Here is a 15,016-nt window from a genome sequence, read left to right on the forward strand (position 1 = left end):
AGGGTCAGCACAACTATCCGCGCGAATTTTATCACAACAATATTAAAATAATACACCCATACGGTCATCGGTCATAGCCATTATGGTGACTCGGGACGAATGAGATTTAACCGCGTGTATTTTTGCGGTTCTGACTAAATAACAATTCAAAATAATTCACTCAGAATTTTCCGCTCGTCAAGTTTACATAATTTTGTAAAATATGTAAATTCGCACTTAAACGACCGAGGGTGAATCATAAACAACTGACATCTCTAAGATTAATAGAGCACTAAATGTTATTCAGGAATCCCGTCCCGCTGCAAGTAAGATTTAACATGTTTAATATCTTCCGAGCCAGAAGGTATATCGCTGTATCGGAATTTTAGTTTGTAAGTCTGAAGTTTCTTAAGTGCGCGAAGAAGAGTTATTGCAGCAACGTCCGTCTTTAAGTGAGAGTCTGACAATCGACTTTATGCAACCGCCTCTTTACATCAGGCGAGGTTACAATCTCTAGGATGAGTTGAATTGGCGTATTTTGTTAAATGAGTGTTGCTATTCAGAATATACTTGTGGTTTAGAGAAATTGAATGATTAGTGCGCTAGTAGTTTTAAGTTGTTTTCATTAAATTGATAGATGCATCAGCTCAGACTGGTGAAGCTCTGAACACGCAAGCAAATACATAATATACTAATAAGCTCCAACGATTTTAAAACCATAAACCGTAATATTGCCAAATCTAAGAGTATTTGAAAAAAAATCGTCAATATACAATGAGTATCAGGTAGAGATGCGAATTGCTGTGTCATGCCAATCAGCCTTCTGTGCTTTGTCATGTCGGTAGTGTTGCCCTGTAGGAAACACATTTGAATCTCCTCTACATGTAGGGTGAATAGATAACTTGAGAAATCACTTTTTGTGATTATACAATATCATATCAATGTGATAGCAATTAGGGTCCGTCTTAACTATTCCAAGTTGCAACTTGCAACCACTTATTGGCACTGAAAAAGTTTGGCCGCGCCATACATTATATCTGAAATATTAAGTATCGTTATTAGGACTTGTAGGACGCAGCTGCAGCTTTGAGGAAAAATATGGCTGAGATACGCGTCATACTCGTGAACGGGTGCTGTTTGTGGAGACTGGTCTGTTTAAGCTAACACGCACTATTATATACAGTGAGACGCCTCATTCTGCTCTCGTATGTTTCTTTTCTCTTAATGAATGTGTTAATTATACAGGATTTTGACTCTTGGAGACCCTATACATCTCTAAGGATAATTTGATAAACTATATAATCTTATAGTTCTGACACCTATTTTATATTTTTTATATTCTCTTTATTTATTTCTCATCTTAAGTTAGGTTATTTATAATATGAATATAAAAGTAAAATATAAAAACACTTACAAAACAATAAAAAATAATATAAACACATTATAAAAAACCTAACCTAGGGTGCCGCCAGCAGCGGGGCAAGGGGCCCAAGCTACCCGTGGTCAGGGCTGCAGAGAGAGGAACCGGCGGACTATCCGCGCCGTGTCCAAGATCACCGCCTTCTGCATCTGACCCTTGATCCAATCACCTAGCGAGAGTCTCTCAAGGTGTTGGTCGAGACTCTTCGCTATTAGACCGTTTACTGAAACGACTATCGGGACAATGATCGTCGAATCAACATCCCACATGGCGGTTATCTCGTGAGCCAAGTCTAGGTACTTACTGGACTTGTCCTTCTCGGCCTTCACGAGATTCTCATCATGGGGGATGGTGATGTCAACGAGCACGGCCCGACGTTGCGATCGATCTATTATCACAATGTCAGGCTTATTGGCTACAATAGTCCTGTCTGTGATGATAGATCGATCCCAATAGAGCGTGACATGACCATTCTCGAGAACAGGCGCAGGTAAGTACTTGTAGTACGGTACTTCGCGGTCCACAAGGCCATATAGAAGAGCAAGTTGCTGGTGAATAATTCTGGCTACGAGATTATGTCTGCGCAAGTACTCGCCGTTAGCAAGATGAGAACAACCGGAAATTATATGCCTGAGTGACTCTCCGGGACGGCGGCATGCCCGACAAATGTCGACCGTACCGTCCTTCAGGATATATTTCCGATAGTTGTTCGTCATCATCACTTCGTCCGCAATTGCACAGGCAAAACCCTCGGTTTCTCCGAAGAGGTCCCCGAATCGTAACCAGTTTACCGACGCGAGCAGGTCCACATCGGGTCCCGTGAGGGCCTTGTAGAACCGCCCGTGTAGCACCTTACTCTCCCATGCCGCCTTGCGATCCGCAGTACTTAGTACCACAGGTTTGCGCCAGTTCTCGTTTGCCAAGGAGAGCGGCGTGAGGTTCCTGTCTACTGCCACCACATCACGATGCATCCCACACTCGTTGTTAAGGAAATAATTCCTGAGATTGTACACCTCGCGGTTGTGGAGATCCTTGGCGTTTAGGAAGCCTCGGCCTCCACACTTCCGTGGGATGTACAATCTCATAACTGACGAGCGTGGGTGTAGCATGCGATGTGTGGTGAGCAGTGACCGGACCCTCCGATCCAGGGCGTCCAGCTCGGTCTGAGTCCACCTTAGTATGCCAAAGGAGTATGTGAGTAGGGGCATTACCCAGGCGTTGAAGGCGCGCACTTTGTTGCCTCCTGACAAAAGACTGTTAAGGACTTTTGTGAGCCGACTGAAAAAGCGCTTATTTTATATTATTATTATGGTTTTTGTTTATGTAATTCTACATTAAGAGAACATATACATCTCTAAGTAATTGTAATACGTTAGTTTGAATTGGTAGTTGCAGTTAGTTGTATTTTATAAAATTATTGATGTATTGTTAAAATGTATTATTTATGCTTGTATGTAAATTCAATGTTGACGTGTAAAAGTGCCTTTGTGGCCTATTTGCTGAATAAATGTTGAAGTTTGAAGTTATGTTTGATAGATTTTTCGCAAATAGACGGTATTTATGCAGTTCGTAATATGTTTCATTTATGGTGTTCATAGAAAGAACTGAATAAAAACGGTTTTGTAGTAGGTTTAACAAGCGGTCACTGGTTGCCAGTATTAAAAGTATCAAAGGAGGAAGGGAAAATGTGAGGAAAATCGTCACTGTGCATTTCTTGTGCAGAGACATTACGAGTATGAAACGCTACACTATCACCTCATTCGGCCACCGGAGGCTTGGTAACTAGTCCAGTCCAACTGCAACTTATGACTTGTATTCAAGATGTTTATGTAAGCTAAATAAAATATGAACTATGACCATCAGACCTGCATAAAAACGGCCCAGTGATAGTTTTTAGAAACGGCCACATGCACGGCGAGATCCGCTCGCGCCCACTTTCCACGATTAACTTTCTCATTCACAATGCGATTTGACCTTTCCTTTCCATAGCACTTACTTTAAATAAGGGTCAATTGAAATTTCAATGTAAAGCATTGATTGTATCTATTAGACGGCCGATTGTTAGCAATGCTTTCAAACAGGTATGGCGTACGATTTCAAAGACGGTTGATTTTATGCAAGACATACATATGTGATGTCAATACGACAATAACCCACGCTTTTAAACAAGCATACCTAATACCAACTAATAGTTATAGTTATTAGTAAACTAACTCATTTATAGAATCAGCAAATAAGAATAAATGTATGAGGCAAAAATATGTTAACATCAACAAATTGCAGTATCCGTTGCGTTGGGTACCAAACTAGGATGAATCTATATGCCACGCGTGGGCGTGTGTGTGTGTAAATGATTATATAAATTTAAAATAACCTTTAAAATGCGAGAAACTGCGAAGTTTCTTTTTAGGAAAATTAGCTTTTGCCCTGATAACGTAACCAGCATGCAATATCTATTCTTATAACACCGACGCGTACCTAACTTGTATAAATGTTATATATAACCATGAGATGACATAACAAACAAATAAAATAAATAAGTTACTTTTGTAAAGCCTGTAAAATATACCTAATAAGATATTTTTTGTTGGCAACTGTTTTCACTTCAATATGATTGAGCGAGCATGAAATTTTGTAATCTTTTGAAAGAAAGGATTCATTTCGTCAGCATTGCGAGATTGATTTTGATTGATCCTACTTTCTTCGGCAGGCAAGTTTGAAGCCGGAGTGTTACACAATTTTGTTTTTGACTAAAGTTGCTGTTATTTTTATTGCGATTTAACTTATGGTTATCAGCCCAATGGAAAGCCTTACCCGTATTTGCAAGCTAAGCCACCAACGAAAGGAACGCCAACCAAAGTTGACCAAATAACCGGATTAGAGCATTAAGTGGTGACAAACATAACGCATCCCATTGTTTTACATTAAATAATGATCAGCGTTGTAAACTAAAAATTCAGTAGATAAGCGTTTCGGCGCAAGAGGCATATAATATCCTCTACAAACAAGTTTGCAAACCCAACAACAAGGCCTATAATCATGTCATTTTCGGGACGGGAAATTCAGTTTGGAATGTATGGAAAATGGGATTCTTAATCGTTTCAGAAATCGTTGTCCAGTACCTCTTGGCTTTAAGCAGCTATTGTTGGTGTGCCACCAATTAGCTAGTGTGGAGTCCCCTTCAGGCATGTTATTTTAGATAGCCATTGATTGATATTCAAACAAACTAACACTTTCTCACTAAGAACTAATTAGCCCATTCGATTGACCTATTATGGTGGTTTATATAATCTAATCGGTTGTTAATTGAATGCCCTAAGTTTTAAGGCGCCTTAAGAACAGATAATAGTAAAATATGTTTTAGAAGATTCTGTTTTCATGTTTCCTAATAGCGAAAAGTTCGAACCAATTTTCCAATTCCCTAATCAACGTCCTCCGATCACAACCGCAGCTCCGATCCCAGTTTGACGTGTAATGAGGGCAATTGTTCGCGTGCCAATCTGGTACGGATCGCCGAGTGTGGAGCACCCTTTAGGCGTGCTGGTTTCTGGTCGTTGATGAAAGTGGATCGAACTATTCAAACATACCAGCATTTCCTCGTTATGAATTAGGACATGTTTAACAGGGGTCGGGCCTCTATTGACCGATATTAGAACTGTGTTAAGTGTGCTTGAGAGGTGTATATATTGTTATGTAATAGTACATGCGATGCCAAAAATACTTAGCCGTCTAAGCTACATCTGCACCGATTTGAAGAGGACAAAGTGTAGTGTCATTAGTAATGATAATGACTCATTACACACTTTGCCATTACAAATACCATGCAGAGTTACCATGGACTCTATTCTACTTACCTCCAGTAGTTTTTATTTTATTTTATTACCTACTAGCGACCCGCCCCAGCTTCGCAAGGGTTAACAAATTATATACTTATCCCCATCACTCTATTGATAGGTGAAATCCGCATGAAAATCCGTTCAGTAATTTTTGAGTTTATCGCTAACATACAAACACACAAACAGACACGCGGCGGGGGACTTTGTTTTATAAAGTGTAGTGATTTATCTAGGTATCTTTTCTATTTTCGCTATGATCACTATGATCAGGCATCGGTGTCAAACATAGGATTGGTTACGGATATACGGTTAGACCAAAATAAATAATGGGTTCTGTATCACTATACATTGACTATGCACAGTAAGTATAAAAAATCTGTGACCAACACTGGCATCACTATTAAAAAAAAATGTTTCTCTCACGATCAATTATTGACGCCGCGACACCAACCGTTTAATTATCGTGTAATGGATATCAATTTCGGTAGGTTTTTCGGTACCGGCTCGGCGGCTCTCGCCGCTCTCGCGGGTGAGAAAGCTCCCGGCCCAGCGTGCGCCGGCGCCGGTGAAACAGCGCCAACGTAGATTACCTCATATAGACTCTGCATAATGATATTAATATTACAAGGGGTCATCGCAGAAGCGCGCACAACTCAGTCGCTTCACACACTATTCTATATTACCAAATGTAATTTTAGATTTGTGCGCGTAAGTCGTAAACGTGGATGCAATTAAAATAGCCGCTGTGTTGTTAGATAGTAGATACTATATTAGTGCGTCATAAATAGTGACCACGAGAAGTCACATACTCCATCTAGAGAGTTCGTGATCTGTTAGCGTGACGCACGCTTTTACAAGATAGCATAAACTTTCAAAAACTCCCTACAAGTAACCTGCACCACAGTGAAAGTACTTGCACCGGCTGATCAAAATATTCACCACTAAACCAATCAATGCGAGTAGAAAACGTAAAATAACGTAAACAAGCGCTATATTCATACATGCAAAGTTATGCATATAAATACGCTAATAGTTTTTTTAATAGTTGTGTAGCATAAAGAGTAAAGACAAAAGGCGGAACGCTCCAGTGAAAGTGCATCGCGGTTGTTGCGCTTGCGAATCGCATTCAGAGCATTTTTCAGCCGCGCGGAGAGAGGGAGAGAAACGTAAGAAAGCGCCAGCAAACGGGCGAAGGTATAGTAAAATTTGAAAGCGCTACACAATAGCGCGTTGTCGAAATTGGAAAGTTGAGCGCGTCTATTGCATAAGAGCTCTTACGGGCGGCGTGACGCTGTCGAAAGGTACTGGTGTGACGTCACCGGCACGAAAGTGCATCGGCCACGCGCCCCTCCCGGCGCGCTACACGTGCGCTGCACTGCTTCCTGCATCGGAGGACTTTCTATTGGGAAACTGCCGCGCTCTCCAGCGGGGTTGCCAGGTGAAGCGTATCGCATTCTGTATCATAACTTTGAGTAAGGTACGATGTACGATAGTTTTAATTTTAGACGTCTATTAATACTCAATTTTTTCTCAGATATACATGCTCAAAAATTCTTTTGGCTAAGTAACGTCGCGATACAAAATAAGTCTTATTTATTCGTTAATTTTCATGTTTAAAATTCCCTTCAACACAAACTTCAACAAGTCGTTTGGCACCGGCGCAAAATTGTAATGGTTCAAAACAAACACCAATTTTTAAACATAGTACTTAATTCTGCTTGTGTAAAATTGGAAATTCTTCTTCTTGTAAATACAAATGTGTCAATGTGACATTTGAGCTGATGACAAAACAATTTTTTTGGTTAATGTTTTTCATCTGGAACGATAATTTTAAATAGTCTGTACGATAATCCACTTGCACCAGCCTGGCAACCCGACTCTCCACCGCCGGTTGGGAAATTCGACTCTCACGCGATGCAACACGAAACGAGATGCATCTGATTGAGCAATGACGCAGCCAACATTACAGTGCCATGGGCTTGCGTAACAGCACTAAGTACACCATGGCGGCTTGCATCCCGTGTCCGTTCAGGTGACTTCACAAAGATAATAGTGATGTGAACATGGTGTTTAATACTTACACAGCACTACCGCTCTCGGCTGGTTCGTCAATGTTCTGAAACAATTAAAAAATTACTGTAAATAAATGAAATAAATTTTATGAAAACAATCTTGCACAAATCGACCTACTCCCATGGTAAGCTCAATAAGGCTTGTGTTGTGAGTAATGGATGACGATAAAAAATACATAGGTATATATAAAAACTTATACATGTAGAAAACATCCATAACTCAGGAAAAAATATTTGTGATAAACACACAAATGTCCTTACCAGGATTCGAACCCGGGACCTCCTCCTTCGTAGGCAGGGTCACTACCGACTACCGTACTGTAATGTAAATGCTCCGATAACATTGAAAGGGTCTAAAATAATATTTAAACTATCACACAATGTTGACGGCAAGGCTCCAGAAGATTAGACAATAACGAACTTGAACGTTTACATTAATAACTAAAACTATTAGGCGCGTTCTACGTTCAGTAGTAGTTAAGTTACCCGGATTTAACATAGTAATTTTTAAATACATTTTTGTAGACAAAAAGGTCAAAGCGATGCTACTTTGTGTCAGTTAAAACTGCCAAAACGAATGTGGTCAACCAGGCGATGCATTAACAGTGAAACTTTAGAAAGGCCAAGTTCCAATTCATTAGCAAGCTGTCTTCTTGTTGTGTTGTCCGTCGGTTTCTAAAAATCTCTCGCTGAAGAATTTTCGAGTGTTACGTTGCGATATGAACGGCCTTTATGAAGCTGAAGGCGTGTTACGATTCGGTAATTTTTATCACTTATCGATGTGGATAGGAAATCGATTAATGGGGTTGGCCGGTCGAAGTATTTAGCAGATGGTGCCAGCATAGCTTGCCCTGTAAATCCCTAGAATTGTGCCAAATTTGTTTTTTTAATAGAATTTTATACCCTTGATGCCAGCCCAAGCCAAATCTCATAGAAAAAGGGGCAAGCTATAGTGGCGCCATCTATGCAAACCTTTGACAGTTGCCAACCGCATTCTTGCACCCAAATTTGGATAAACGCGGCGAGTATCTAATCGACGGCGATAAAAATAACCGAGGTGCATTCAATATATCTAAATGACCTTAACACAATAATGACAGTACGTTTAAATGCAAACAAAATCTGTCGAGGTATCAGTAATTATAAAATTGATGTCACGATAATAGGTAGAGTTTGTGCTCATTACCGGCTTGGAATCAATATAAGCCGCCTTGACATTATTTGCTTTTACAGGCCGACCGATGGATGTGTGTGTCAACTACAATGTGTTACAGTCATAAGTGTCATAACATTCTAGGGTAAAAGTTAAACAAACTTATCTGTCGATAGAACCTGACCGAAATAAAAAATGTGTTATGAACCTTTAGGTATAGGTAATTGTGTACATCGGCCATCAGATCGGCGCGGCCAAGGTGTTCAGAAATATCTAAACAAAGCCTTCTTTATAAAGACGTTAAAGTGTTCCGATAATTTTGAGCACCTTGAGTAAAGTAGATTTATTCCTATCGATCATTATTCCACAAACACGTTTGTTTTAGTAACATTCATAATTATTAAATTAGATTACTATGCTATCATTTATATTCAATGTTAATCAAAATTTAAAATAGATATTATAGCTCTACTTCTTATAACAGTTATAAAATGCTATTTATATACAATATTTAGTGTTTAAATAAAATGTGATTTTAACCCACCCTCAATTTCATTCCATTTTATAAAATAAATCTCGCACTTAGCTGTTTATATTTAAAAACCAAACACTAAAACGATAGCACAATCGATAAGTTCATATTAAAAACCTCATAAATAAAGATTTCCTCAGATCGGTACAGATTAAGATCTGAGAGAGTGTGACGTGAGGATGGAGAAAACCAGGAAGAATAACAATACGAGACGACAAATGCTTGCTTTCTTCCCGGCGTTCTAATTGAGCTCTACACGACTTTCGCCTTTTACTTTTTCAGTACAGTTCTTGTACTTCTTTTGCAGTATCGACTACACATTATTTAAGTAAAAATACGTATAGGTACTATAATCCCCGTAAAATTTAATGTGAACGATGTTATTGTAGCGTTATAATAATAATACATATGTATACCTGTTATTGTAATAACAAATTGATATTATAATGCTATGAATACGTGATTATACCTAACAAAACAAGCGCACTGAGTACGCAAAAGGTGTTGTTGATTTATTTCAAATAACAAACAAAATGTATAATTTATTGATTTTGAAGGCGGCAGGATACGTTGAAAATATACATAAACCAAAAATGTATATGTACCTAATGAAAAAAAAAATAGCGAAAAAAAATTATTACTCAACCACAATCTTGCAGTGGATACGATGGTCAAATTAATTAGTCCATTGGATGACTGTCTGTGACAAAAGGTATTTTTAGCAATATGCCGAAGTCGTGAATATTCAGTGGCAGCGATTACGATTGACCAATAAGTGTGTGAAAAAATGAGGTTTTGAGGCGGGAGTATCCTACATTTTGATTTCATTCGCACTTCAATATGCACTTTATCGGATAGCAGTAGAGCATACAATACACTGCTGCATGGTCGAAAAGTCTTGACATGTTTTATTAAAACGATTTAATCTCTACACAAATATTTATAGAGTCGATATTTCTGTATAACGCAACGTCGTTTGCGAAGTAGGCTGAAGAGAACGCACAAATACCCGTACATCACCAAGATTCATTAACTCATCGTCACGAGAGGTTGATTTGCGATATTGAATCATATTTGTACAAAGCTTTAGATCTATAATTTTGTTGAAAGGAATGGCTATATCTCATGTTAATAAATGGTTACGCACGTTACATAAAGCTTAGGACACACGGTTTAGCTAAGCCCGAACAGTTTCCCATAACTTGCTGGGCGCTGGCGAGTCGACTACCCAGGAGAACTAGTGTAATTCTGACCTCAAAGTCCACAATAAAGTAGGCCATTGACAAACGCATTTCACTGGTCAGCTAGAGTCAAATGCTCGGTAAGCGTTTACAATAACACCCCAGTACGTGCTGACCCGAGCTGAAGTGAGAATGTAGAGAATAGATTAGGCAATCGAGTCCATTCTTATTAAAATGTGCCATTCCGTAGAAAGTGGCACAAGTTGTGTGTTACACACATTAGCACATTACACACAATCATCATGTGCAAAGACTCACTAGACATTATCAATGTAATTTGGGTAACGTAATTAACTTTATAAATGTAATACTAATTAAATTTAGAATGTGAGCCAGCTCACAAACAGGTCAGGATAAGCTCCTGGTGAAATCTATTTACTGTGTCTGAAAATGCTGTAAGTGTAAACAATCAAGTATTAAAATGATCATTGTTCAGCCCATATATTGAGCCATTTAAAATGGCCCATTTTTATACAAATTAAGGACTGTACATAAAATGTGTTTTTATTAGTCGGAAACTAGAGTAGGCCAAGAAAATTCTACAACGATTTTGATAGCATACGCAGTGCAAGTGTTATTTATACGCACACAAATCGAAAGACATGACGTACTGACATGGTTTTCGCAAGACAGTCACTATCACTAGTATGCGCCAGACTTCGAATTTCGAATCCACTATGATGAAATTTACAAGCGGCTATAAATATACGTACGTACGTACAGGCATGTTAACAAATAACAAAGAACCTTAAGTAATAGAAAAGCGTGCACCGAAAGGTTTCGAATGAAAGTTAGAATTTATCGCGGTGTTGGATAGTTTCCTGGGTAATAAACAGAATCGGAAAAGCGAGCGGATTGCAACTTTCTATTAGAACAGATAGTGAGCAAAAGTTACGATGTCTTATGATATAACCAACTTGCGGCGCTCCCGGTGTAGGCACAAGATTACATAATAAGCAGCAGAAATGTCACTCTAATCTAAAAACACCCGTTCCCGAATTGCAATCCTATTGATTGCGTGCGGTGAGCAAAGTTTCTTCACTGTCATGTGCGAATATCACCTATTAGTTGTACGTCAACGACTGCTATGAAGAACGGATGGACCGTTAACCATAGGCAATTTGACATTTTATATTTGTTAATTTTTTTTTTGGTCATTTTATTGACTATATATTTGCATGCTTACACGCAAGTTGAATACATGTAGACATTATAGTACCTGATTTAAACTTTCACGATTATTAATCATTATCAAACTAAACCGCCCCTACATAGCTACAATACGACTGATTTCTCATGTACCTGTTTTATTTGGCAACTGTAAGGGTTAGGTTAAAAAAAAAAACTGATTCGTATAGAGGGCCGAAAATGTAGGTCCAGAAAAATATGGATTTTCTGGACAAGTGGAAAACGAAAAAAATGTTTGACGGCCCGGCTTAACGGTAAGACCTAGGTGGGGGGTGCCCGACCAAATGTCATAGAGGACCCTGGGCAGTTTTTGGAGCCGCCATTTTTTTTTCAAAATGGCCGACTTTTTTTTTTGTCGTTTTTTCAAGTTTGTCCCAGCGCGCTGAAATTTTGGTCACGGAATCTCGGGCTCCTCTAGATTCGTATGAAAAAAAATTTTTTTTATAAAAACCAAGATGGCGGAAAAAATGGCCACTTTTATTTTGTATGGCAACTTTTAAACGGCGCGAGATAGGTGGGGGGTGCTCGACCAAATGTCATAGAGGGCCTCGAGAGAAATAAAACTGCATTTAATTTTTTTCAAAATGGCCGACTTTTTTTTTTTTTTTTTTTCAAGTTGGTCCTAGCGCGCTGAGATTTGGCATGCGGCGAGCCTGGGGGCCCAAGATTACCATGTGAAAAAAATTTTTTGGAAAAATCCAAAATGGCGGAAGATACGAGCAAAAACAAATTTCCAAGTAGGTTAAGCGAGCCCGAAGGGCGAGCTTCAGGCCGGGAGGCCGCAGGCCGACCCCGCGACGGGCCGTCAGGCCCGGAGCTTCACCCCGAATGTCCACGCGTGCCCAAACCCCAGTAATTTTGGGCGAGGCCGAAGGCCTCGCCGCGGGAATGACGAACAACGCAAAATCCTATACAAAACCGGTGTTGAGCGAGCCCGAAGGGCGAGCTTCAGGCCGGGAGGCCGAAGGCCGACCCGGCGACGGGCCGTCAGGCCCGGAGCCTTCACTCCGACTCCCAAAACGCGAGGCCGAAGGCCGAGCTGCGTGAATGCGGTGCTCCCAAGCGTTCTACCAAGCCAACTGTCTTGATAAGCGGAGCCGGCGGGCCGAAGGCCCGACGGCGAAGCGTCGAGGCTAGCGAAGGCCGAAGGCCGAGCTCCGCGTAGGGCCGAAGGCCCGAAGCGTCACACGAGAGGGGGAAGTTGGAGCTTAAACACGACCCAATAGGAAAAGTGTCTTAGACAAGCGAAACGGCGGCGGTAAATCTTAAAACTTAAATACGCGATTAAGTCCCGTTGTGCAGTTTGATAATGATTATAGTACCTATCCCTCCATACTGTAACAATGCAAATATCATCATTGGCCACAGCATCTTTGCAGATGATAGTTGCAGCGACTAAAGAAGGTATTTTGAGGAGGTAGTCTACAGCCTACATCGACTGCGATGACTGTATAGACCAATTGCCAATGCAAATAAATAATTTCTGATTTCTGTACTATTTATTTCAATTAAGCACAAACTAGGTATAGTAAGTACTAAAATGTTTCGTCCCTAGAGTATTAAGTGCGTGCATATCTGTATAAGTAGTCTCGTATGTAGTATTTTGATAGCATCATTAGCAGCGTAGTTGAGTGAAACGAATAGCCAATTTAATATGATATGTACAATTAATTACGTTCAAATGGATCACAAAATACCTTTCTTGAAATTGTCTTTAGGTAATCCCTAAACGCAAATACGCTGTCTATTTCTGCGATATCATCAATGTGTAGCACCTGAGGTAAAATAATAATAATTAACGATGTCATTTGCTTTTAATTTAAAATGGTATATCTGCATTAGTATAGCTGTAGTATATTTTATATACAATACTGCACCACAGTCTCGCGGTAACTCGGAAGGAGAGATGCAGCTGAGAATTTGCTCAACGATTTCACGCCCCATTTGACCGGCACAATACGAGAGCTCAGGAATCCAAGCTCCACCACAAATCACTTTATTACGATTAAAATTAGCTTTACGTTACACATTTTCAGGTGCACTTTCGTCTTTTTTTATACGACGATGCTGATTGATGCTGGATTGGCGGTTGCATATCCAGAAATATGACATGCACGTTGTCTACATTAGATTTTTTTAATTATTCTGGAAAACAAGATTTGACAGTAAAAGTAGAAAAGAAAATTTTAGCCATTTCTCTTTTTGGTGTTATAATAGTGGCATAAAAAAAGACATTATGTATATCTCTCTGCCTATTCTTAACTGACAAACCTGTATTATATGCTGGGAATCAGAGGAGTTCCTATGATCAAATATAAAGTCAAAAGCATTTATAGAGATTTTCACGAGAAATATAGCTATATTTGACTAAAGTGCAATCACTTGAGGTCCGTTACGGGCGTCCACCACGCGAGTCAAGAAAGAGATATAAACAAATCCGCGGCATTAGAAACTTGCAAAACTAGCTGTTGCAAGTTATGAATATCTAAGAAGCAATCTGGCCATGCCGCGTTCTCTAACAAAGTACTGGCTGGTAAATTGCAAGAGATCGCTGCGAGAAATACGTTCACCGTCCTAGATGCGCGGTACTTTCGTTTTGAAATCGGCGCGTACAATTGGCCGTGGTGAGACAGAAGCGAGGGGTTTTAATGGTGTCACTTGGCGAGTGTAGGCTAAGCAACCGTACCAGTATAAGTGCTCTTTTCGGTTGACAATCGCTGTGGGTACTTGTAACAGTTATGTACATTGGTTCGTCTGAACGTTTGATTCGCCTGCGCTCTGTGAGTATCGGGAATATACGGTTTGCCGTGAGCTGAACGGTGGCGGAACGCATTCCATAATACACTCTAATAGGTAAACCAAAACTGCCTTATGCAGTTTCCTGGAGCAAATTGAGTGGGAAGCGAAATCCTGACTTGACGACGACTTGAGTAGCATGTTAACCCTTTACCAGGCTGACAGTTCAAAAATGACAATCTAATGTCAGTCGTACTCATCGAAAATAGAACACATATTTGAAGTGCCGCATGTGGGAAATATATATCCCTTAGCCTGGTAAAGGGTTAAAGAATACGAATTTCCTAAGACATTTACGAAAGCTAAAAGTAGGTACCTAGGTATATTAGTGAAAAAGAAAGTGGTGCTAAAACTGCAGTAGACTTATTTTAGGAACTGATCGTCATCGCAGTTTTATTTGAGGTTTATCTGCAACTTAGCCATACAACATTGCGTATCGCTGTTATATTGACAATTCATGAACTTTAATTGTTTTTTTTCGGCAAATTTCAGCGAGCGATTGAATAATACTCGTACACTGTTAAAAATTATGTAATTTTACATGCAAAAAAATTACATAATCCTGTAAAATTCCCGAAAATAAATCGTAAATTTTTACGAGAATTACGTAAAATGGCATATTTTTCCGTAAATTTCCCAGATTTTTCGGGAATTTTACAGGATTATGTAATTTTTTTGCATGTAAAATTACATAATTTAATTTAAAATTACATAATTTTTAACAGTGTATGTGTTCTCATTTACCTGCGCACGAAAGTTAGCCGCTGCTGTTGCAATTTGCAAAACAGTCACATAGAGT

General features: G+C 39.5%; 1 protein-coding gene and 1 long non-coding RNA gene across 3 annotated transcripts in view; one reads left to right on the forward strand and one right to left on the reverse strand.

Moving 5' to 3' along the window:
- Positions 1-15,016, forward strand: part of LOC134792135 (uncharacterized) — a 688,366-nt gene that overhangs the window by 230,606 nt on the left and 442,744 nt on the right. The window lies entirely within an intron of this gene.
- The window catches only part of LOC134792122 (protein roadkill), a 64,374-nt gene that overhangs the window by 39,008 nt on the left and 10,350 nt on the right, over positions 1-15,016 (reverse strand). For both annotated transcript variants that reach the window (XM_063763326.1, XM_063763328.1), the window contains exon 2: positions 7,317-7,351. The gene's annotated coding sequence lies outside the window, so the exon portion shown is untranslated. The remainder of the gene's footprint in view (positions 1-7,316; positions 7,352-15,016) is intronic.

Source organism: Cydia splendana, chromosome 7, assembly GCF_910591565.1.
Source record: "Cydia splendana chromosome 7, ilCydSple1.2, whole genome shotgun sequence".
NCBI classification, from domain to species: domain Eukaryota; kingdom Metazoa; phylum Arthropoda; class Insecta; order Lepidoptera; family Tortricidae; genus Cydia; species Cydia splendana.